Raw genomic sequence first — 25,811 nt, 5'->3', positions numbered from 1 at the left:
TGGGTCAGACTGGGGAAAATGGGGAGTTAATGTTTAATGGGTACAGAGCTGCCATTCAGGTGATAGAAAAGTTTGGTAATCATTGATTGTGATGGTAGCAAAAACTTGCAAATATAACTGAATTGTACATATGAAAGTGATTAAAATGGGAAATTCTGTGTTGTATATATGTTATCACAATATATATTTTTAAATGTAAGAAAATGATACATATTTAAAAGGAAAACATAGCAAAACATATAGCATCATTATCCCGAAGTACATGGGTATTTAGAGGTATGGGTTTATTTAACTCAGTTTTAAACCACAATCATTTCCATAATGTATTTTAAAAATTAAAGTTTACAAGAAATACTATGGTGAGGATTAGACATGACTTAAGACAACTGTAAATTAGAGTAGCAACATTCTACTTACCATAACCTGAATTTTTAATTGTTTCATTATTTATTTTGACACTGTAAAAAAGGAGGCGGGAGTTGGAGATTAAACTATAAAATGAGAAAATATTACTTTAGGCCTGAATGGCCTAATGATACAGAGCTGGAATTCCGAAACTGAATTTTTTTCAAGTTTTTCTTTGGGGAAGGAGAGGCGCATAAGGAGGGCTTGAGAAGTTTGGCCCTTAATTCAGAGCTGAGTTATGATACTACTCAATTCACCAGATGCCATAATCATTGGTCCATGCAGAGCTCCTGAAACAGAGAACTTGGATCACAGACTCTTTCAAAGCCAAGCCTGAAGACAGCTCCAAAGATCAGGCAGAACACCCAGCTTTCAGGTAATGTTCAGCAATCCCCACCCTGGGGGCCTTGGCAGCACCCTCACTGCAAAGTGGGCACAGTAAGAGAATGTTGATAATTCGTGGAAGGCATAGCCTTCCAGTCTCATGTTGGAGACTAGGCAGCCATTGGCAGGCTCAGGGAGGAAAAGTCTGGGGCAAAGCCCTAGGGTGAAGCTGCTACACTACGCCCCAAATCCCTGACCTCCCAGCCCATCCCACCCCACCTGACCCATCCATAGTCCATTCCTCTTGGTGCAGGGCTGACTCCAACTAGAGGGAAAATGAATAGGAAAACTGCAAGAGGATTTCAGAACGGAGGGGAGAAAAACCCCCTTTGAGAAAGCAAGCAAGATAAGTTAACACCCTTCAAATTCTCTCCTCACTGAACTGTCTGCAGCAGGTAAGTCACCACATGAAAAAGAGCCCCACAGAGGCCCTGTTGGTGCCTCAGTGACTTGAGAGCTTTTGTTGGCTCCCACGGCAGACTCCCTTAATGTCAGACTCCACCCCACCGCAAACTCTGCCACTGCTAGACTCTAGGTAAGCCAAGAATACCAGAGAATGAAGCTCTACCTTCCTACCTACTTCCAACCCTGCCCTGAGAAGAATGGCCAACAGACCCTTCTGTGGCCATTCTTTGCTTGTCAGAGTACGTTGACCCTTTCTTGGGTTGTTTTTCCTATTGTCAGAAGCATAATTACTGCAGCCAAGACATCAGTGGCAGCCTGTCAGGTTCAAACTTGATTCTGCTTCCTTATTTGACTTCCAAACCGGTGCTGCCCGCTGCCTGCTCCAGCCAAGCCTCACCCTTACCCTGTCTAAGTTGCATAAGTTTTAATCAGTGAATTCCACACTCAGCTCCATGCACGCACACTGACACACACATACACACACTTAAACATCAACGAATTGGTAAGCCTCTGGGTTTTTCCTTTCTCTGCGAAGACCCAGGTAGACTCAGGCAGCACGGCATATACAAAAGCAGTGATGGGGGGTGGGGGGAAGGCAACCCCTGAGCCCAGGGCTGCTTCCAAGTCAGGAGGTTCCAACCCAGCCTGTAGGCAGCGGCAGGGTTATCCTACAGGCAGGGTGACTTAAGCAGCAAATACCAGAATTCCAGGTGAAAGCAGCATTTGACAAAATGTACGTATGATTTAGGCAAAAAGCATTTTAATAAATGATTGTGTGGAAGAAAAGAGTGCCCTTAATCCATCATAACAGCTTTAGCTGGAACATTTCTGAAAGCTAGCTTTTGGAACCAACCAGCTGAGCTGCACCTCATTTAGAAATCACAGAAGAGAAACAAGAGGATAAAGCTACAAAGAAGCTGATAGAAGGGCAGAGATGCAAGGAAGCTAACTGCAGGGACAATTATGTTCAGACCCACGGGAAATGACATGTGCCATTCGATTCTCTGGGGAGCCAGAGGGTGACAGATTGTCTCCAGCTGGACAAAGAGAAAAAAAAAAAAAGGAATGATGGAAAGCAAGGAAGAAGAGAAGGCAGAGACCATAGAATGTTAGAGTGGGAAGGGCCTGAGAGGCCATCTAATCCTCCCCCTCACATTACAGAGGAAACAGACCCAAGAGAGGGGCAGAGGCGGGTCCACATCACCCAGATATTTACTGCAGAGCTGGAATTAGAATCAAGACATCTGAAACATTGGCCCAGCTCGCTCCAGCCTGCTTGCCACATCCGATACCTCTAAACCCTTCAAATAAGAAACTTTATCAGGTTTTTTTCCTCTGCAAATCATTCCCACTAAAAGAAATTCTTTTCCATATATTGTGGTGAGGACTTAAGGTATAATTTGAAGCATCCCAAAAAGCCATGGCACTCAGGAATGCTGAGAATGGGTTAAAGGGCAGCCAAACTCAGGGCTGGTCATTTCCAGGCAGAAATGACCTTACCATTCACTCCTTCCTACATGTCATGTAAATATCCCCACACTATTCACTCCATCATGCCATGTGAATAGCCCATTTTCACATGGGCCACATCATGTGAGAAGCTTGGGAAGCACTCCTATAAAGAATGTCATGATTACTGGCAGCACCAAAGTCACCCCTATCCAAAGGTGCTTCTCCATGGGGAGTCACCCTCATTAGATCTTCACAGCCTCCAATGGGACCCCAAGGCCCTTCCAAAGTACTTGGCCTCAAGCCTCATTTCCCTTCTTTGGTGGGATGGACATGTCCATTCATCATGTGATTACCATGTGCCAGGTACCTGCTCATCCCCAGTGGTGTAGAAGAGCATGAGGGAGGGAAGAGGTGACTGATGTAAGACCTGGTTCCCACCCAAGTGCCCTGAGAGAAGTGGATGGGTAAGAAGATCAGAGGCTATGAAATGATTCAAACAGGGGTCAATGCATACCCATACCAAGGCAAGAGAAGCAGGAACTGTGAAAAAGCCCAGGTGGAGGAGGCATTTGAGGCAGGAGTCATTCCATCTTTGAATGGATAAAAAGAATGAAGGAAAGGAAGTGTCAAGGATGACTTCCAAGTTTTATGTGTTTCACTTAGAAGATAGCAGCATCTACAATGAGAGCAAGACTTACTGGCATGACAGAAGGTGAATCTCATTTCATTTTGACTTTGAGATACTCACAGGACACCGAGGTATTGGTGTCTGATGGATATTCATGTGTAAGGACCTGGCACTCAGGAGAGAGGCCAGAGCTGAGCATGTGGATTTGGGAGTTTCTGGCATTAATGAAGAGTAAATAGAACCGTGGCATTGAGTTCCCAGTGGGAACAGACTGGAGTGAGAAGGGAAGAGACCTCAAGAATAATAACCTCAAACAAAACAAAACAAAGCAAAGCAAGAAGGAAGAGAGGCCACTAAATGAAACAAGCAATAGGCGTTTATAAATTGTGTCAATGGCACAAAGCAGTGTTCCATGCCTGAGAATACCCTAGTCTGAGAAACCACACATACAAGCTCAAATGATAGCTCAGTACTCATAAAACTATGAAACAGAAACATGGGCAAAAATTGCAAAGCAATGCTAAGTTCAGCTGGCCACTTAGATGATCCAGAAGATGCTCCTTTTATTTTATATTTTTAAATTAATATGGAAATAGAGGCACAGACAGTTTAAATGGTGCTGCCAAAGGCCACACATCTAATAGCTGAGCCCACATCCAAGCCCAGGCAGTCTTACTCATGAATTAACAAGCCATTTTCTAAATGTCTTAAATGCCATTTAACCGCAAGGTAACGGATAAAATTGAAAGTTTCTATTTGTCCTCTGTCACTTTACTACACCTATTCTTCTCATCCTTTCCCCATTAAAAAATCCCTAGAAACCAAAATCCAGATGCAAATGGCCATATACAGAAAATAACAAAATCTTATACAATCCTTTTTTATAAATATAACCCCATATGCCCAAGGCTCAGCATCCATGAGTTCTCCCATTTTCCGGGACGAGAGCCCCCACTGTTACAGGACCTCAGCAGTGATGCAGCCTATCTATCTCTGGGAGGACGCTGAAGGCAACTTGTATGGGCTCATGAACAAGTCCAGCTGTAGTCTTCCCCTCCGCCAGGCTCCTCCACCCCAGCCTCCATTCTATGACCACAGCATGCAAGCTCCTTCCAAGAGGCACCCCATTGCTGTTGGCCGCTGTTTCCCTGCTATGTAGGACCCTGCTTTAATGTTCCTACAGCTGTAGACTCTTGAAAGTCCTTTGGTCCTCACAGTTCCAGAGTCACTTATTCTCCCCAAACCTGTGTTCCGTTTGTTCACTTGGGATGCCCCAAAGTCTGGCCCCCAGACATCAGGAAGGTCAGCAACTGCCTCCATCAGCCCAGAACTGGCCCTGGCTTTCATTCACTGAAGACTGACTGACAGAGGGACGGAGGACAGACAGAGGGACAGAGGACAGACAGACAGGGCCCAGAGTCACCAACCCCCACCCCAACCTGGGGACCAGCAAAGACCCAGACACAACCCCTAGACCAGCTGCCTCTCCTCACTTTCATGGGGACACAAAAGCCTTCCGGGCACCCAAAAGCCCTCTTGAGGAGGAGGAGGGAAGAAGAAACACTGAAATGTTCAGCATCTCCCCCAAAAAGAGTGAGTTTACACAAAGGAATCTGTTTTAAACTGAAAGCCAATGTTTTAACAGGAAGAAGCAGACAAACCTTTACCTGGCAAGTTTGCTTTTCTCTCCCCACTCGGTCAGATGACCGTTCTGCTGAAGTTTGCATCAGTTAGAGAAAATAAGGCAACTATAAAGTTTACACAATCTGAATTACAACGTGTAAATCTCAAGCCTGCCACAAGTTGAAATAGGCCCTGCCAGGTGATCTAGAGCAAATGAAAAGATCATTCTCATTCTGTGTTTTTGAGCTGGGAGCTGGTGTCACGGGCGTGCTCGCTTGTGGAAATTTATCAAGCCATACATTTGTGATTCGTGCACTTGTGTGTTTCAAGTGTTATACTTTTATGAGGTGTCTGCTTAAAAAAGATAATTTTGCTTGTGGGCATTGTCTTCATCCTCGTTTTTGAAAACAAATTTGGGTAGCCCTAAGAGATGTTCCCAGCGTAAAGTCCTAAGGGAAAAGAGCTGTGATGAGCCCTCAGCCGTGGGCTACTAAACCTTACTAGCTTGCTGTGTGACCTCAGACAAAACGTTTAGCCCGCCACGGCCTGCCTCAGTTTCCCAATTTTGTATTTCTAGCTCAATGACCTCTAAGGTGCCTTAGGTCTAGGACGATGGAGAGAGAAGATGGCTCTTCCCATATCCCAAGGGGGACAAGTGTGTCGGGCTGGGGATGCAGTGACTTCCGGCCATTTCCCCTGAGCCCAGGTGCCCCCCACCCACCCAGGCCCTGGGATCCTGCCACTGCCGCGCTGCCATTCGGCGCCTCAGCCCGAGCAGCGAGGCCCTGGGAGGTTCCAGCCTCCCACCCACCTCTGAGTCAAGTTCAAACTCTGCTCCTCTTTCTAAGAGTCTTTCATGTGGTTTCGCTCTAATCTGAAAACACCTCCCTTCCCATTGTCTTTGTATTTGTGGACTATTTCTTAAGTCAGCTTAAGAAAAAAACTGGTGCCTAGAAAAGTACATATTTCGCATGTGTACAGTCACCGGGTCTACAAAGGATTCAGATGGTTTCACCCCACCAGGGACGGGAAGCGAGTGCGCGTGGCCTCAATACACAGTCATGGGCAGAGCCGGCCTCAGCGACACCCACTGCGGTCTGGCAGGTGGAGGGCCAGGCGAAAGAAATGACCCAGGCCTTTGGTCCTCAAAGGTGGGTCCTGCAAAAAGGCACTGTCCAGCGTGGGTGCGTTTCCCTGGCAGGCACCGCCTCTTTAAGTCACACCTCACCCCTGCAAGAGAAGTCTGCATATCCCATTTTAAAGAAGAGGAACCAGGCTCAGAGAGGTTAAGTCACTGGGAGGTGGAGGAATCAGTTTTCAAACCCAGACCACAATGTATAAGTGAGGCCTTTCTGGCGTCTCCTGTGCACCCCCACCCCGCTGGGAACACAGGATGCCCCACCTCTGGTTTTCTGAATCCAGAGAGACAGTCGGGCTTCAGTAGCTCAAAGCTCTTTGCACACTCCACAATTCAGACACCTGAGAACTGCACATTAGCCCTGTTCCTCCTTTAGGGAGCAGGCCTGTTTACAATGCAAACCGCGGCAAATTCCTCTTTAGACGCTGAGGAAGCTGCGCTTTGTGTCCTGCCACCCTCTTCTTCTCCCTGTGCAGGTGGAGATGCATTATAGAGGCAGCAGCACACGCTTCATTCAATGCTATCAAACCTCACGCTTTCTTCTTCCTGCCAGGAGCAGGGCAGGCCGCAGGAAGCTTTAGAACTTTCCCCTGTGAGAGATTTAAACGATATTTAAGATTTGACAAGTTACACTTGTGGTTTTCAAAAGAAATCATATTTTGTGTGTGAAGAACTACCTTTCTTGGCATAAAGTAATTGGAAAGTACCATGGATATCTCAATAAAACACATCAAAAGTAACTTTCTATGGCTTGTTTTGACACGTCCACTTGTGGTTTATGTCAACTTTAGCTAAACATCAGGTTTTCTCAGACAGAACAAACCATTAAAATATTCAACAGAAAAAGCAAATAGATATAATTCCTTGTCTGTTTGCCTATTTTCAAATAAAAGGCGATATTGAAAGGAGTGGCCAGCCCAACTCAAAGTGCATTTTTCTGATTCATGCATTCGCCATAATTATTTGCATAGGATTTAAATGTCTAAGCCCTGGATTCTACTGATTTTTTTGAAATGCGGCATTGTAAAGCCTAAACATACTAAGCCAGTTTCGTATTTACAAAGGATTGTCCAGTTATGTTGAGTCTGATAAAAGTTTGAAGAAACTTGCGTAGGTTTCTGTGTTTGAGATTAGAATGTTAAAGTGGGGACTTAAAGCAAATATCTTCCTGTGTGAGATGAAGGGGGATCTATCATCTTACCTGAGATAATTCTGCTTTTAATATTTCACTAGAGGACAATAAGACAAATGCACCTCCAGAATGTGAACCTGGAACCAAACAAAGACAAGAATCAGATGTTGCAAGGGACGTAGGTGAGTTGATAGTATATCAAGCATTGGGTTTTCTGACAGCTAAAGCAAAAAGAGAAACTTGGCCAGTGGCATAACTTTTATTTTATAACCAAAAGAAAACATAAAAATTGCTCTCAAGAAAACAAAACAGAAAACTTTTTCCTGAAGCTACATTTGAGTATGAATCTGTGATGACAAACATTTCTACACAATGGATATTTGGTAATATTGAGTTCTGCCAAAAAACAAGACACAAAATTTCAGTTCAAACAGGCGATTCTTTTACCAAATTTTCAAAAAGGAAAAGAAAGCAACATTTCTTTGTTAACAAAGGAAAACGTATCTATGAGGAAACTGAGTTAAAATCATGTGACTCTACCAAAGCTGTTCTAAGAGCTTTGCATGATTTCATTTTAATCCTCGTAGCAACACTATGAGGTAGCTACTTGTATTATCCCCATTATACATATGAGAAAACTGAGGTAGAGTTTAAATACTGCCATAGGTCCAGCAGAAAGTAACCAAGTCTGAATTCACACCCAGGAACCTGATTCCAAAGCCAGCTTGCTCAGCCTCCACTGTCAGTCTTGCTGCGTATTAACGTGGCAGGATTCTGCCTTCAGAGCACCTTCAAGAAAACTCTTATACAATAAGAAAATTAGATCTAAATTACTCTTTTCTGATTCTTGGAGTCGTACTTGAGTCTCTTTTGGGTGCAACATTGTGTTGAGATAGGTCTTAGGATGATGAGTTAGAAAAGCCGGTTTTATTAATATTCTATAGGATTGAATTAAGTTTTAATAGTAGAATGCCTGGGAATTATTTTAAATAAGACTTTGGTTCCTTCTCTGTCCAAGGGATAAGGATATGCATTGGGGATACAAACCAAGTAAGGTTTGTTTTTTACCTCAAAATGCTAACAATCCCCTAGTAACTTTAATCAGTGATTCAGTAAAAGAGGCTGAGGCTGTTCTCCAAGGAGAAAGTTTGAGTCAGATGGAAGGTCAGAAAATGACAGAATTTCAAAAGGAGGAAAAGCACAACCATTTTGGAAACTGAGGAGGCACTAAGCCTGAAACCAGGGACGCATGGGTGGGAAGCCCAAAAGGACAGCCCGTCACGAGGGTCTCTAATCCAGGCCAAGAGACAGAAGTGAAACCTGAAGGCAAAGGGAAGTTGTAGATGGACCCTAAGTAGGAAAGAACAATACACAAGCCACATTTTAGAAGCTCCTTCTGGATACACAGTGAAGGATGGAGACAGAGGGACAAGAAAAGTGACAGGAGGACACATTTGTGGCTACAACCAAAGGCTGGGTGAGAAGTGGTGGTGGCCCTGAGAGGAGGGTAGAATAGAGCAGATTCCAAAAGGGTAGGCTCCATTGGATTTGGTAATGGGCTGGGCATAGGAACTGAGGGAGAGGGAGGAGCCCAGGGTGTCTTAGGTTTCTGGCTGGGGCAATGAGCAGGCAAAGAGGAGTGCAGATATTAATGTGGAGAGGAGAGGAGAAGGTGATTTGTGGTGAGAGCATGGAGGCAGGAAAGAAGAAACGGAAGCAGAGAGGAAAGAGAGACTAAGTTTGGTTGTACCTGTCCTGTGACAACCAGGTGAAAATGCCCTGCAAGCAATTACTTTAGAGTCTGGGGCTCTGCAGACGGATCCATGTTGCAAATATTACGGCATGGCTTACACATTTTAAATAGCCATCTTAATAAGGGGAATTTCCAAGTAGTGAGAGTTATGATAAAAATCTCACCCTTAGGAGGGGAGAGGGCAAGAGAAATGGCTTTAGAACCAGTGTGTTCTTCAGTTAAAGAACGTCCTGTCTTCGTAAGTGCCACAACACGGCTTGAACATTCATCCATTCAAACATCCTTTGAGCCATCAGGTGCTGCTCAGTGCTGGGGTCTGACACTTTATTGCCCTCATTTTAGCTGCATCACCCTCTGGTGGGAGAGAGGCTCAGGCACACGAGAAGTTCTGCAACGCTGCAATAGGGATACATACATGAGGCAAGAACTCTGTTCAAGAACACAGAGGAAAGGGTGACGGAGATGGTCACCATAGAAACCAGGCACCTGAAATGGCCTGAAAGGCCATTGGCTCCTTGAGTAGGAGCCTCAAGACTGGGCTTCCAGGCAGAGATTCCAATGGCCAACATTGGGCACAGCTTAAATAAAAAATATTCTAGGGTAGAAGCAGCTGACTGTATTCCTCGTCCTTATATAATATCAGACATTAGGGACTGCAAACGGATAAAGTCACTAAGCTGAGCTGGTTGCAAAATGTGCCCCCAAATAGCTGAATGAACTAATCTGCTGGAAAGCCTAATTTAAGACCAACCATTTAAATCGTGATAAATGCCTTCCAGCTACAAAAATCCTTTTTGAGATGTAATTGATGCTGTGCTGTCCTGTAAGCCGTAACCAGCTGATGGGTCCGGCGGCTTCCTTAGGCAGCTCCTAATTAAGGGCAGTGTGGCCCAGCCAGCAGCAGTGAGCCATGTCTTAGCCTTCCTGCTACAGCCAGTGAAGCACACCCCTCCCCCCAGAACACCTCATCCTTCTCCTAAAGTGTTTAACCGCAAAAAGGTGGGGTGGGGGTGGGGAGGGAGCATTAGGCAGCAGCCTTGTGTCAAGGCGGCATGATGAACAGAGCTCGCTGTGGAGAAGGGACAGATCTGTGTTCAAATCCACTCTCCAAATTTGCTTAAGCCCCGAGGGCCTCAGCAGTCCGGAATATAAAACAGAGATAAACATAACTCCCTTCAAGGCTGTGAAAAGGATTAGCTGTAGTGTCTGTAATGGACATTGCAGAGGTTTGAGCACACAGTAGGTGCTACATACCTGATGGTAATTCATTTTATTAGTGATGACAATCTTATAATTGCTTCATTTTTCCATAAGACCAATTCTAAACACATTTAATTCAATAGTAATATTCTGAAACCAGCCTCCAAAGGACATTTAAGAACAAAGGATCTATGGAGCAGTTCAGTTTGGTTCATATGTTCTACATATTGAAGTACATGCTGCTACTAGATCAGTGAACTCTGCACGTAGCCCTAAGTAGTGCTCAGTGGTTTTCATCTTGAGGTGGAACACAACGCCACAGACATCAGAGGTGATAGAACTGGGCCACGTCATGCTGGTTCTTTTTGCAATAACAAAAATCATATCTTCCAGGTGAGCCCCCACCTTTGGGTGTCTCCCCACCCTTGCAGACTCAGCTCAAAAGGTGCCCTCCCTGACCGCAGAGGACCGTGCTGTCCCCTTCCCTCCTTTGCCCCACAGCACCACAGACTCAGCATCTGTGTCCTCCTGTCACTCCCATTGTATTTACAGTACACGCTACTTAGCACTGGACGGCATGCTGCCTTACACTGCTGTCAATCATTTGGACGGGGTTAAGTGTTTTCCCAGAACTGACACCGAGTACCCTAGGAGGGAATGACTCTCCTTCTACCCTCTTATCCACCATGCCCCTGGAAACAGAGCCTGGCATATCTAGGTACTTAGTAAATGCTGAGTGAATAAAGAAATTAATGAATTCAGGTTTCTCAATCATAATGATTACTGGGGTCAGCAGTTAGCAGAAAGAGAAATACACGCGAGTCAGGATAATTAGCATAACTCTATAGGAGAATGATAGGGGAGAGGGGCCTGTTTGATAAGGAAGAGTAAGTAATCTGTTTTTCTGTGTGTTTCGACTGTTCTGAGTCACATTCTATATAAATATATTATTTTGGTTGGGTCCTTTCGGTTTGGGTTGTGTGTCAAGTAGATGTGTTAGCTTAGGATTTGTCACCATAACATACAAAGTGCTAGAGAAAAGATGGGGGGATAGCTAAACCAAGGCTAAGAATAGAATCTAATTTATGCAAGTTGATTATACTTGTAGCAAGAGTGATAATTAGAGATATTTTGAAAAAAAAAAAAAAAGACCTGAAAGTGAAGATAATTGGAAGATTTATTTCTCCTAGGCTACAAGATAGGAAAGAATGAAATCTTCACTAATAAGAAAATAATTACTGATAATCACAAATAATGTCTCTACTTGGTTCAGAGAAACATATGACCTGCTAAAATCATCTAATCAATTTTAAACCTAAAAAAAGTTTTTAATAATAAAGACATATTCCAAAGTGAATGTCAATCATTTGAAGATCAGGGAGATTTCTCCCTTTATTAAATTTTTAATATATAATCATAGCAGCCTGGTGAATAAGAGAGACCACAGAACTAAAATTGTGGAGACTGGAATGAGAGTTCAAGCTCCAGTATTATCTAATGAGCTTGTAATCCTGGGAAAGGTACATAACCCTCATGAACTTCAATCAGGAATAATATTTCCAGCCTCATGGTTTTTATAAAAAATTAAATAAGACACCATATAGAGAGCATGTGACACAGAAGAACTGTTTTCCCTATTCTTTCTTTGCCTGCAGGTCCTTTCTGGGTGTATCTTTCAGCCCTAAGAATATAGCTCTGTGATGATTCTCCTAACTTTAGATATGGAAAAACATCTTTTCCTCACTAAACTTTGCATTAGGAGGCTTTTCAGAAAAAATAATATTCAGCAGGCTGACCTTTTGTGAGTCCATCCCCACTTCGTTCGAGCCCTACACATTCTACACCTGACCCATGCATCTTCCTGACTCTCCTCTTCCCTCCCTTGCAGCCCATTCCCTACGTGCAGTGTCTGCCCTGTGACGCTTCTCCCCTCTCCCAGGCTTCATTAATGCCTGCACCTCTGTACCTGGAGACCTAGGGCCTAAGTCCCTTTGTGGGTAAAGATTTCCAGACAACCATTTTCCAAATCTGCTTTTATACACTCTGTCTCTCCATGAGCAGCGGGAAAAGGGAGAACCCCTCCACACCCGGATCAACCTGTCTGGCCATTCCCTCCCTCACCGTGCCCCTTCACACCTCCAGGCCATCAAATCTGCATGTCCTTTGGCTTCTGATGCCCTTCCATCTCCTGGACACCTAGCAAACTCATCTTCACCCGTCAAGATCTATGCGGATATTACCACCCATGGGAAGCCTATGAAGTCCCTCGAGAGTGAATGGCCCCAGACACACGATGTGTTCATACATCACTTGATTTCCGTATTTCTGACAGCGTGGGCCTTGCTGTATGGCAAACACGTGCTTTCACATCTCTCTTCCATTGGACTCTGTGCTATTCAGAGAACTGGCACTCCATAAATGTTTTGTGAATGGATAAATGAACTTTGCCACAAATTAAACTTTAATAAACCTTAGGAGACAAACTATGGAGATCACAGACAAGCAGCGTTTCAAGCTATAGGATGAATAATTTTCTTTTAAACAGAGAGGTAGAGAGGTAAGTAATTAGCATTTTCTTGTGCCTTCTTATTTGCCAGGCACTGTGCTAGAAGTTATTCAAGCCTAAAGTAGGAGGGAAAGTCACAAATTCCTACTCTCTGAACTAATTTTCTTTTTTGGGAGTAGGGTTGTTAGATATAACCTGGAGCTAGGCCATATCTCTTAACAGTTCAAATTCTTCTGGAGAGTATAAAAAATCGACCTTCTGTATCATCTACCTACCACTATTGATACTTTACAGGCTATTAAATCCAATCCAACACTTTCCGGAATGAAACAAAAATAACAACAAAACAAACCACAACTAAGACTCATGTTCCCAGACTGCTAGGTCAGTGCTCTTTCTACAACTTGCTGCTGCCACCAAATCCAAATTTTTCAAAGTACACTTCTAACAGGTCAAATATGTGTTGGAGATATCAAAAAATGAAATTGATCATGAAAAGGTAACCAGCCTACTATTCCCAATTATTCTTCATCTGTGAAGGAAAACTGTTTCCCTCAATCAGGGCATTTGAAAGATTTTAAACATTAAAAGTATCCTCTAGGATTGAAATTCCAAATTGATATCCAGGTAGAAAAGGCAGCATGATTTGAAGGCTGCCAGTATAAAAGTTAGCCTTTGCTGCAATAATGCAGCAAAACAAACAACCACACAAAATTTCAGTGGCATTCAACAAGAAATATTTATTTAGGTCACAGATCTGTCAGGTTCAGCTCATTTTGGTGGGGCTGTCTCCTGCCTTTGCTGTGGGTCATTTAGAAGACTCTGTTCATCTTGGCTGGACTTGCTCATATGTCAAGGATTGACTGACTGGTGGCTAACAAAGGATGCCCTCAGCTGGGACAACCAATGAGACTCAGCACTAGTCCACCTATCTCAGACCCCAGCTGTCTAGCCCTGGCATGTTCTCATGACCATAGCAGAGGAGAAGGAGCACAAGGGGAAATGTACAAGCACTTTTCAAGCCTCTGCTTGTGCCAAGTTTGCTAATATCCCACTGGACAAAGCAAGTAACATGATCAAACCCAGAGTTGGGGGGGGGTGGCACTACAAGGTCACATGACAGAGGAGGTAACTACTGGGAGGGTTGAAGAACTGGGACCATTAATACAATCGGCCTAACCCACCATAAGCTTGAAATTCCTCTTTCAACAACCTTCTTTTCTCATAGGTATTGCCCTCCTCTTCTTTGATCTTTCAAATTGCAGTTGCTCCTAGGAGTGCTAACATACAGCCTTGCTGACCAGGTAGACACAAAGACTTCACAAGCTGCTTCCTTCTGACCTCCTTCTTCTGCTCCATGCCGAGGAGCTCCCTTTCATGCTGTGTCCAAACAGTCTTACCTCCCTTCTCAGACTCCATGATCCAGTCTTACCCACCTAACCAAAATTACTCCCCCTCAGAGGAGGCAGCTTTAACTTTTTGTCTGGTTCACATCCCTGGTTTTGGAAGGGATCATCTCAATACTATGTGATTCCTGTAGGTCTGACAATTAGGGAAGCCCAGGGAGTCCCCACCCCACCCCACCACACACACACACACACACACACACACACACACACACACACACACACACACACTTCACAAGGAGGTATATTTTCCAGGCTGGCCAATAAGTGCAGCCCATCTTCACAGACATGGTGATGGTGCCAGAGATGGGCATGCCACCCAAGGAGGGCCCATCAGAGTCCTTTGTCTTGGTTTTAGAGGGATCCCAGAAAAAAAGGGATCCTTTCTCATACTGAAGTTTAAAGTTGTATGGCTTCTGAAGACCTGGAACTGCAGGCTTTTTCACCACAGGAAAAATTTGCCTGCAAACACATCAAGTATAGAAGAAATCAAAGGCAAGAGAGGAAAAGGGAAAAAATCAATTTGGGGAAATTCTGTGTACCCTGGACTCTTCAAGCACAAGAACTTTGGAACTACTCTGAGGTGAGTGGGTTTCTGTCACTTCTTAAAAGCACATGCCTTATGTACTTATGAAAATAGGGCCCATAAACAAATAAAAGAAAAAACAATAGGGCCCTAGTACATTCCCTGATCTGTTGATACCTCTAGAGTTGGCTCAGTGGTTGTTGTGGTGGTTGTTTTAGTGTTGCTTTCTTATCCTAGAAAAGCCTCTCTTCTCTAACTTCTTCTTCTAAATTCTACCCATCTTTCCCAGGTCAGCCCATGTCACAGTCCCTCATACATCATGCAGACCAATATCATCTCTCATTCACCACACAGCACAACACTGGGCTGTGCTCACATTGGTCCCACATCCGCCATTTCCTCCTAAATGGGGCTGAAAACCATGAGACCCTCAAAGTGGGCATTGGCTCACCCTCTTGTTGGTACCCCACAGCTATCAGCACAGAGTGAGGTACATAGTCAGTGAACAAAAAAAAAAATGTACTTACTGATTAAGCATTAACATAGTTCTCACATCCTTCTATAGGTTATTGGTTAAGACTGAATCTTCCTGAAGAGCACCCACCATTATAATATCCCATGTGGCATCTTAGTGGACATGATCACCTTGATCAGACTTGGTCTCTATTTCCCATTTGTCCCTTAGCCCACTTCACCTTCTACTGAGAGCAGACCACGTCATATCTCCTTAATTCCATGTATTCTCAAAAACCCACCACAGCACTTTGATCACATTAAACACTCAATAAATTGTTGGACTTCTATCTACCTCTTTTCAAGACAGTTAATAGTCAGCTCTGCCTTTAAAACCACGTAGATAAAGAATTATACTTATTTGCTTTTATGACCAAATCAATTAAACGAGAGGCTGGGTTTATCTCAATCCCACAGGAAATTCCCAATCTTCTCACAGAACCATTTACCTGGAGAGTATTAGGTTTTAGCATTCTAGATTCTCCTTCCTATCTCCTCTCACAGCTTCCCCAAGAGTTAAAGGACTTATCATGTTATCGTGTAGCTGTTTACTTTCTGCTTTCCCAAATAAAAGGTGTGGTACATTGAATTATGGTCCCTCGGGGGAAAAACAAATGTTCTTCATTTTAATCCATTCCTGTGGTTGAAAATCTATTGTAAATAGGGCCTTTTGAAGATGTTATTTTCAGTTAAAGTGTAGCCAACTGAGTCAGGTTGGACTTTAATACAGATTACTGGAGTCCTTCATAAGCAGAATGAAATTCAAACAGAGGGGAAAAAAGCAGCAAGATAAGCTATGAGCTGGAAGTCTGTGGGAACCCAGAAGACAAAAGAGAGGACATTCATTACCTTATGACTGGAAAGCCAAGGAACCCCAAGGATTTGCAGCCCACCATAACATTACATTCTTTGGGGGAAAAGCCTCCCCCTTGCTGACACCACCATTGTGTACTTCTCCTAGCCTCAAAACCATAAGCCAATAAATTACCAATGTTTAAGCCCACATTTGTATGGTATTTATTATAGCAACTGGGAAACTAAGACAGACAGTTAAGTTCAAAAGGTCTCAGACTTTTTATCAGTAGAATGCATAGTGAGCCACCCCAAAAGATAGTGACTTAAAAATCAAGTTTTGTTGACAATTGAATGAACTAGCAATTTGAGGTGGGCTCAGCTGGACAGTTCTTTCATCTGTTGAACTCAATCATGTGTCTATGGTCAGCTGGAAGCTGGATGATCTAGAAGGCTTTACTTTATATCTAGTGTCAACTGGTTGTTGGCTGGGGGCTGGCTGTATATTAGCTAGGACTATTCTAGCTAATGGCCTCTCAGCTTCCAGTGAGATAGATCATGCTCATTCACATATGGCTTTAAGGTTCCAAAGACAGCAAGAGAGGATCAGCCCAATGTCCAAGTATTCTTTAAGTCTCTATTCATGTTACATTTGCTATTGTCTCATTGGTCAAAGAGAATCATGTGGCCAAGCTCAGCCTCACTGTGGGAGAGGACTACCCAAGGATGCCTAAACAGTGAGAATGTTACTTTTGCAAACAATCAAGCATGGCGTCTATCTCCTGGTGTTGTCCTAAGGGCTAAAAAACAGTGCTTTATCAAAAAGACTTCTAAATAAATGTTAACATGCTTAATAATATTGCACTATCTTTATTTCTCTTTTGTACTTAGCTTCATTAATCCTTTGTGACAAAATATCTGAACATAGAAATTGTTCAATATGTGTTTAACAAGTGACCTCTGACAGTAGAGAGCTAAATACAACAACTGTGATATCATGATGAGCCTCTTAAGGTTTCTTTAACATCCAGGTCCCCAAAGGATTTTCTAGGTACGTTACTTGGAAAATTAGATTCTAAAGAGCTACTCATCCATTATCTCTGGTATATGGCGATGTGTTTTGTAGCAAAGCAATTTATATAAGCGACATTAATTAAACGGTGGTCTAAATTATTCCCTCAAAACAATCCTCATGAAAATGGCTTTTTTTTCAAACATTTCCTGGAAATCGAAGTTCTCCTTTACCTCATCTGTTCCAATGTCTGACAGTCTGCCTGAGGCATTCTGGGGTACTTCTAGAAAGCACTTGTAAGGCAAAACATACCAGACTGTGAGGCAGGTGGGCAGACAATGAGATGCATCAGTACCCAGCAATAGTACAATACCTTTTTGTATCACATCTAATATATTTGCCAAACTCCTTTGGTAAAACACATTCTTTCCTTTCATTCTCAAACCAGTGTTCTAATAAAGACAGCTCATGCTCAGTGTTACCTGTGAGAATGCTGAGTCTCGAGAAATTAAGTGATACTACTAATATCTCAAAGCAGTAAGCAGTAGACCCAGACACCCTAGGCCCTCCTAGGATTGCTCTGCTTCTTTCCTTCCATTGGCCACACAGCCTCAGCAACTGAGGCATGCAGACCTGTTTTAAAAAGGAACTTATTCTGTAGGTATCACCATGATCCATTTACCAAAAACTGCATGAAAAGGTTCTATTTGAGAAATGGAGCAGACCAATAATCTGACTTGGCCATGATTGACCCTCTGCATCGTGACAAGTTACTAATCATTACGTTCAATCATTTAACAAAATTTACCGACCATCTGTTATGTGCCCTGCTTTGTACCAGGTCCTGCGTGTATAGTAGTTTACAAAATAAGGTGTTCTCAGCCCTCATGGAGTTTACATTCCAGTGGGAGAACACAGGCAAGAAACAAATTTATTGTATTTCAGAAAGTGGTGTGTGTTACTGAGAAAGATAAAGCATGGTTAGTGCCAAGTCAAGGGATATTCTATAGTGGCAAGAAGGGTCTCTCTGATTACTAAATATTTGAGCAAAGACCCAGGGGCTGTCATGGATACATAGGTCCAGATATCTCCGGAGAAGAGCACTGCAGGCAGAGGGAAGAGGAAGCCTAAACACTTGAGGCAGGAGTATGCTTGTCTTCTCAAAAGAACAGCAAGGAGGAGACCAGCGTGGCTGGGGTGGAGGGAGCAAAGGGAAGGGTGAGGGTGAAGCAAGTTAAGGGGTGCCCTGTAAGTCGCAATAAGTTCTTCGGTCTTTAATATGTGGGAGATACAAAAAATGTGCTCTAAAAAACTGCGTATTATAAAATGCAGTCTAGAGGGTGCAAGGGCAGTTCAGTGGTAGAATTCTTGCCTACCATGCAGGAAAATCTGGGTTCGATGCCCGGCCCATGCACTTCCCCAAAATACAGCTCAACAAATGGTGCTGCAATAAGGGATAGTCACAAAGAAAAAAATGAAATGTGACCCCCACCACAGCATACAAAAAAAAATGCACTCTAAATTTGCTTTGTTTCTATAACAGAGTACAAGAAATATCGCCGTTTATTGATGACTAAGGCTTAACATGAGCCTCCATTATTGGACTCTTTAGAAGTTATATGTCTGCTTCTTCGTTTTCCTGTCTTTCCCTCTATACCTCCCTCCTGCTTTCTGTCCCTTTCTCTGTTCCTTTTTTCCTTAGTTATTTGCTGAACTCTGTAGTAGGTGAAAAGTTGAACTATAGATAAAGAATCTGTCCATATAATTATTATCACCGCCAAAGTTATCATGTGTTTGCTCTTAACACATTTTTAAATAGTAAAAATTCTACCTCAACCCCACAAGGTACAGAAAGGGGCTTTCCTCAAGGTCAGCCCTGCCTAGGCACAGGGCAAGGGCTGTGGCTTAGGCAGGAATCCCTGATTGTTTCTCTGATTAATTCTGACTCATGATCTTTTCTCAGCAAGGCACCTTAAAGAACTTGATATGGCCCAAAGTCTAGAGCTGTTAAGTCCCTTTCTGGTGAGAGAAACCTTAAGTCACCTCTTCCAAAGTAAGTTATTAGTGGGAAGGTTGAATTTTCAATATCCCCACTCCTTTTCATACTTGGCTCTTCTCACTCCAAATGTAAGAAGTTCTATACACTCACTCCCAAAGATTTTTGTTTGTTTCTTTACTGCTCCTCCATAAGATTGTCTCTAGAAAAAAAAAAAAATACAGAAGAAATGACAATTGAGGGTGGATCAATCAATTAATCAAGCATCCCCAAGACAACTTTGGGCCTTTAGAAATGGGTACCAATGCTTGTTAATCTCCAGGGAGGTATGCAATCAGTGAAAACAACACATAAGATGTATTCCCTGACCTCAAGAGGTCTACAGTCTAAAAGCGAGTCAGATGTACAAATGAAAATGATGACATGTTCCCCAGACCACGAGAGCAGGCTGGATGAACTATCATTGGAACACTGATCATTTCTTCCTTTGGGCCATATTCTAGCTTGCTGGCTGCCAGAATGCAATATCCCAGAATGGAATGGCTTTTAAAAAGGGAAATTTAATGAGTTTCTAGTTTACAGTTTCTAAGACTGAGAAAATGTCCCTATCAAACAAGTCCATAGAAATGTCCAATCAAAGGCATCCAGAGAAAGATACCTTGGTTCAAGAAGGCCGGTGAAGTTCAGGGTTTTTCTCTCTCAAGTGAGAAGGCACATAGCGAACACAGACAGGGTTTCTCTCTCAGCTGGAAGGGCACATGGCAAACACAACATCATCTGCTAGCTTTCTCTCCTGGCTTCCTATTTCATGAAGCTTCCCAGGAAGCATTTTCCTTCTTCATCTCCAAAGGTCACTGACTGGTGGACTCTGCTTCTCGTGGCTATGTTGTTCTGCTCTGCTCTCTTTGAATCTCTTGGCTTTCTCTCTTGTTGTTCTCTTTTATAGGATTCCAGTAAACTAATCAAGACTCTCCCAAATGGATGGAGACATGCCTACACCTAATCCAGTTTAACAACCACTCTTGATTAAATCACATCTCCAAGGAGTTGATCTAATTACAGTTTTAAACATACAGTGCTGAATAGGGATTAGAAGAAATGGCTGCATTTACAAAATGGGATTAGGATTAAAGCAATGGCTTTTCTAGGGTACACATATCCTTTCAAACCAGCATAGGCCACTATGTGTTAGGTTGGCAAACTTGAGATTCGTCAAGCAGTGAGGTGCAAGCACTCATGGGAGAGATGTGTTCCATCAGGAAATCCTGCCAATTCTACTCTCCAAGGACACTATGTCCAAAATCTGACCACTTTCTAGCACCCCACCCACTTCTACCTCCAAGACAGGATCATTTCCCACCTGGATTATTGTAACAGCCTCCTAACTCATGTCATTTCTAATTTTGTTTCCTGTAGTTTTTTCCACAACTACAGTCAGCATGACTGAGCTCAACACTGCAGGTTAAACTAGAGCTAAGCATAACTTTTTAAAGTTGATATTCAAAACGATATGAAATTCCTACCCTTTTCAAGACTCCCATCAATTCCACACTACTCCTCCATGAACCATTCTCCATAATTCTGGCCAAGACTGAGATTCCCCTCCCCCACAGGGCTGGTGCCACTGGCACTCGCTGAGCTGAGCCCCTCAGGTTACAATCATCCAACTTCTTCCTTCGTCAGAGCTGACTGTTTCATGTAAGTTTGTCTTAGCTTCCAGCAACAAAAATATACCTAGACAAAGCATTTGCCTCCAACAAGCATGTCCAAGCACTGCTAATGAATCTCACCTTAAGAATCTTGGATTGGGAATAGAACTATTTCTAAGTTGCCCAGTTGTATCTGCACCGATGAAGACTTTGGGAAAGTGACAGTTATGCTTAACATAACTTGCTTAGGCTGGAGTGTTGTTACTTGTGTCTGATGGAGTGAGATGGGAGTCGTTGCAATACTACATTTCTCCCACAAAACGTGGGACCTACATTTATGTCCTATGTGCAGTGATGAGGGCAACTTAGGCTAGACAAAGGTTAGTGATTTTCTTGTAAATGCATATATATATATATATATATATATATATTTTTATATAGACATATATTTATAGGCACATATATGTATTTATACACACACCTATATTTATATTTATTTTTTATTTATTTACAAACACATTCACAATTCAGTGTGTATATGTGTATACAACAAACTCTCTCTACACTATAAAGATGACCCTTATTTAAGTAATTTTAGTTTTATATTGTTTGACTCCATTTCAGAAAACACAAAAAGAAGAGGATACTTGTACTTGTATTCTTAGAAGATATCTTCTGAGAATTGAAATTAAGTTAAAATTTCAAAAGCAATTGATTGACTTATTGTGTAATATAATATGGCTGACTTTTTAGCAAGTATACTTAAAAATATATATCAAGAGGATATACATGGGTTCCAGTGAAGTTCCACATGATCTTCTTGGCCAGTCTACCACAATAACCCTTAGAGAAGAGAGGAGAGTTTGGAGGAGAATTTGAACCCCAGCCCAACAAGCTACCAACTCTTTGCCTTTGGGCAAGATACTTAGCTTGGCAACATAGTTTGCCCTTGTGTAAAATAGGTCACAGCAATACCAACCTCCCAGGAAGGGAGTGAGGAAACAGCCTGATCTACAGTAAACCTGCAGTGAATGTTGCAGCTGTTACTTTAAGGAGAACAAATTTTCAGCCTCTGAGGGTATATCTGTATTTGAAACACCATCATAAAATATTCAAATGACTTGATGAATAAGATGAGTGATGAGACGAAACAAATTATTAAATAGTGAGACCAATTTTCTTGTGTATCTGGCTCTAGTTTTTTGTTTTTTTTTTTTAATTTTAGCATTAACTATATACCCACCCATACATATGTATTCTAGAGGAAGGGCTCAATTTCTCAAAAGCCAACCCTAAGATACTGCACGGCAACATCTCTAAACTCGTCACTTAAGTCTTTGGTTTGCAAACCCCTCTGAGACCTCACTGGATTCATCTAAAGAGCTTTTTCCAAATGCAATGCTCCAGTTTCCATTCAGACATTCTGTTGGACCTGGGAATCCCAACATGTGCAATTCTCTGCAGATGATTCTTAGGCACAGCCATGTGTGGTAGGACTCCAGCTGATACTAGCAAGGCCTGAGGCTCATAGACACACAGACCAGCAACTCCATCCCCCATCGCCCTCGCCCAAGTTTGCTTTGTGTCCCTCTTCTTCCACATTGCCCCCATCATACTGTATGGTACCTCTCCTGATCTCACTTTTTCTTCAAGGAAGTAGTTATAAGAGGATTATACATAAATGCAGGAGCCAAAGGGATTTGGAAAGATCCTGGAGATAGGGGGAAGAAAAAGAGGGGAAATAAGAGCAATTCACCCTGGGTCCTTAAAGACCCACGGAGATGGCCCTTGCCTTGCCTTCTCCTGGAGCAATGAAATGTGAGCAGCCTGCTCTCAGCTGAGCCTCCAGCCCAAAGAAAAGTCCAATAGCCTGTGAGTCAGTATGGACAACAGCGCGCAGAGGATGCTATGGACGGCTCTCAGCATCCCTCAAATCACGCCATGGGCTTCAACACCCAGGCTGGGGGGAAAGTCAGCACATTGTCTCCTTAATAAGGTAAAAGTGGCATGAAATTACCATATTAAACAAACAAAGCTTTCTAAGAATTCTAAGACCTTTTCAGTAAATATGAAAACAACCACCTTCTGGAACTAGGATTGCAAAAGGAACTGACTACCTTCAAAGTAAATATAATTATTTCTTTAGTGGGGACATGGAAGAGGAGTGAGGCCTTGGGATAAAAGGAAAGGATAATTAGATGATACATGATGATAGATAGATAGATAGATAGATAGATAGATAGATAGATAGATAGATAGATATAGATAGATAGATATAGATAGATAGATGATAGATAGTTAGATATAGATAGATAGATAGATGATAGATAGATAGATAGATAGATAGATAGATAGATAGATAGATAGATAGAGATACATAGATAGATATGGATGGATAGATGATAGATTGATAGATGATAAAGAGAGGAGCATTGCACACATAAATGATGACACTGTGCTGTGAACTGAAAAGGATGATTAATTCATGAGGTGTAAGATCAACTGCATCAAAAATAGTGAAATAGTAATTCCTGCCAAAAAAGAAGAAACTTGCTATAATCTGGTTTTCCAAAAAGCAATCCAGTAAAAAAGGAAGACCTGGGATTCTGGTTGTGGCTTTGCCTTACAAGCAATGCACCCTTGGACAGTTTTCTTATCAAATGTGCCTCAATGTCCCCATCTGCATCAAGCAATAATGACACTTGTCAGGGTCCGAACCCAACCTCCTCAGTTTAGAAGCCATTTTGTGTGCAGTGCTGGGCATGTAATAAGCACTAAACCTACACAAGTAGTAAAAAATCATGGTACTCAACCCCTACCAGGCTTAGTGTCAGAATCGTAGTCCCTTAAAGAATCCCCCAGGAGTTGCTCAGTCTGAAATGCAGCCTCTACAGCCTGTTCCCTAAGCTTCTTCATGTGCTTCTGCTGCCATCAGCATTCGTTCTTCCCTGGTAACGTGTCCAGTGGCCCCAGGGTCTCAGTCCTTCTGAGAATTCAGCATCCCCTCCAAGGCTGCCATTTCTGTCTCACAGGTCCCTGGGCCACGTTTGTCCTCAGGCCCAAAACCAGATCTATCTTTGTCCCTAGAGGGTCTCAAAGTCCCTTTTCAGTCATTAGTCTTTGTCCAAAATTTCACAAGAAGGCTAATGGAGGTCAGTTCATTCTGTTGCAGAAGCCCCAACCCCATCCACAAGGCCAAATGAGTCCCTATACCTCTGTCCTCCCCTGGCTTTCTTCCTCCCATCAGTGTTGGCCCTTCTGTTCAATATAACATGATTTTCCAGGACAAAGATATTGTTATAAAACAAAAGTTGCCATGTCACCAATGAATGCAAACTACTATCAGCAGGAGGAAAATGGTGTAACTAGGGGGAAGTAGAGAAAGAATATGTTTTTCCCATTTCCTGGCAGCCCCAGCTCAGCCAGATTTTGGATGTAAGTTTGGTCTTTTACCAGGCACTCCCTGGTGGAGGTTGGTTTCCCAGAATAAGACTATTGTTAAGAGATGGAGTTAAGACTTCTGGAATGCTCACCATAACCCATTCTCATCTTCCCAGATGTTCTCTTCACCCCTCCCAAACTTCTCCCTATTTAAGGCTGAGTCCTTTGTGGTATCAGCTTAAATAATATCAACCCAGGGAACCCCTTTTTAGTTACCTTCCCGTTACCATCTTCCTCTTAACCTTAACCCTTAGCATATTTTGTAATTGTTTGCTTATTTATTAATTATTTTGTCTAATGTCTGTCCCTCCGCTGGACTGTAAGTTCCTTGGTATTCTCAAGCTTAGTGAAGTCACTGGCCAAACTCAATAAGTCCTTTTTCTTCTTGATAATTGAATGACTCAAAATGAACTAGCCTAAGCAGGGGGATAGTGGGCGATGGTTGAACCTAGTGAATGTGACCCATCCCTGCTCATATGATAGGCCACTCCCACACTCGAGGGGCAGCCTGCTCAAACTTGGCAGGCACTTCTTTAATCCTCCTTGCTCAAGGTTGGTTGTTCTGGGCTCCTGAAATCCTATTTTCTCTGTGATGCATTTCTCCTAGCTCTGTCTGGCTTGGAAGAAGCGCTGTCAGTGACTAAGCAGTCACGGTATTTTCTGGTCTTGGGGAAACAGGGCCTCATGGCTCCCTCCTGGGCACTTTCAGGCGAAGCCTCGGGCAAGCCTCTGACACAGGTTGGGAGCAACATGTCCCAGGTTCAGGGGCATTATGGTCCACATTTCTCACAGCTCCCTGGAAAGAAAAACCCCTAATAGTGATCACAAGCATCCACTACCACCTTTGATTCCTCATCTGCAGTCGGGAGGTGGAGAATGCATTGTGTGACCAGCAGGCAGAACTGCCACCCAAGCCCTGGGGCACCTACCACCTGACCATTATGGTCCGATTTGGTTAAAATGCCGCAGTAAGGTCTGTTACACATAGCCAAATACAATTACTAACTAATACAGAAAGGGCATCCTTTCCATCTTGCTAGAACAAACCTCCATATGTGGAAAATAACTTGTTGCTCGGTTTCAATAAAGCTCAATAAGCATTCTATTTAGTATTTATTACATGGCCAGGATTACCCACAAAATAATTTCCGAGAAAGTGTTTACACTTTGCTGGTGAGATAAATCTTTGCATAATGCAAAGTTATCCAAATAAAAATAAAGCGCCAAAAAGTATGGGGACAAAGAGTTGTGAAAAAGACAATAAGGAAAGTCAGAAGGATAAAGACTTGATTTATCCAGAAAGCCTCATTGGCGAAAGTACAATGAGTGATGCGACGTATTTTTAACTGGGAGCAACCAGTGTAATTGATATATGGTGAGTCCCATTAAGAGAGGGCACACCCCTGTTTGCTTACTCCGTGGGTGCAGTCAACTCAATTTAGCTAAAATTCCAGCAAACAGAGAGAACTAATGAAGATCACTTTCATCTACAACTGTAAACCTGTGCAATGCTAATTGATGTTTATTAAGATATCTCAAGAGATCCAGAAGACCCCCACAGGAACTTATTATCCAAAGAGTCAATTACTTCCAAATTATTTGGATGTTAAAAGTATGTTAGTACATTATTAATTCACATTCAGTCTGGTATTTGTGAAATAAATGAACATGCTATGTCTTCTGTTCAGTCAGTTAATTACATTCCTGATAAACTTACCCATACAGAAAATCCATGACTAGACATTCATTTGCTTAGATTCAATCTGCATATTAAATCATGTGCTTTTTTCTCTTTTTTTATTCCCCTTTTGTTTACCTTATTTATATTCAGTTACTGCTTCCAGCATCCT

The 25,811-nt window shown here is 42.7% G+C and overlaps 1 long non-coding RNA gene across 1 annotated transcript; it reads right to left on the bottom strand.

Moving 5' to 3' along the window:
- Positions 1-1,028: 1,028 nt before the first annotated feature.
- LOC143687868 (uncharacterized) lies at positions 1,029-25,811 on the bottom strand. Its single transcript, XR_013177712.1, has 3 exons — positions 25,778-25,811; positions 7,237-7,304; positions 1,029-6,625 (listed from the first exon to the last, which is right to left on the bottom strand). It is a non-coding gene; the product is annotated as an uncharacterized LOC143687868 (long non-coding RNA).

Source organism: Tamandua tetradactyla, chromosome 1, assembly GCF_023851605.1.
Source record: "Tamandua tetradactyla isolate mTamTet1 chromosome 1, mTamTet1.pri, whole genome shotgun sequence".
In the NCBI taxonomy this organism is placed as follows: domain Eukaryota; kingdom Metazoa; phylum Chordata; class Mammalia; order Pilosa; family Myrmecophagidae; genus Tamandua; species Tamandua tetradactyla.
This window is presented reverse-complemented; position numbering and strand designations above follow the sequence as displayed.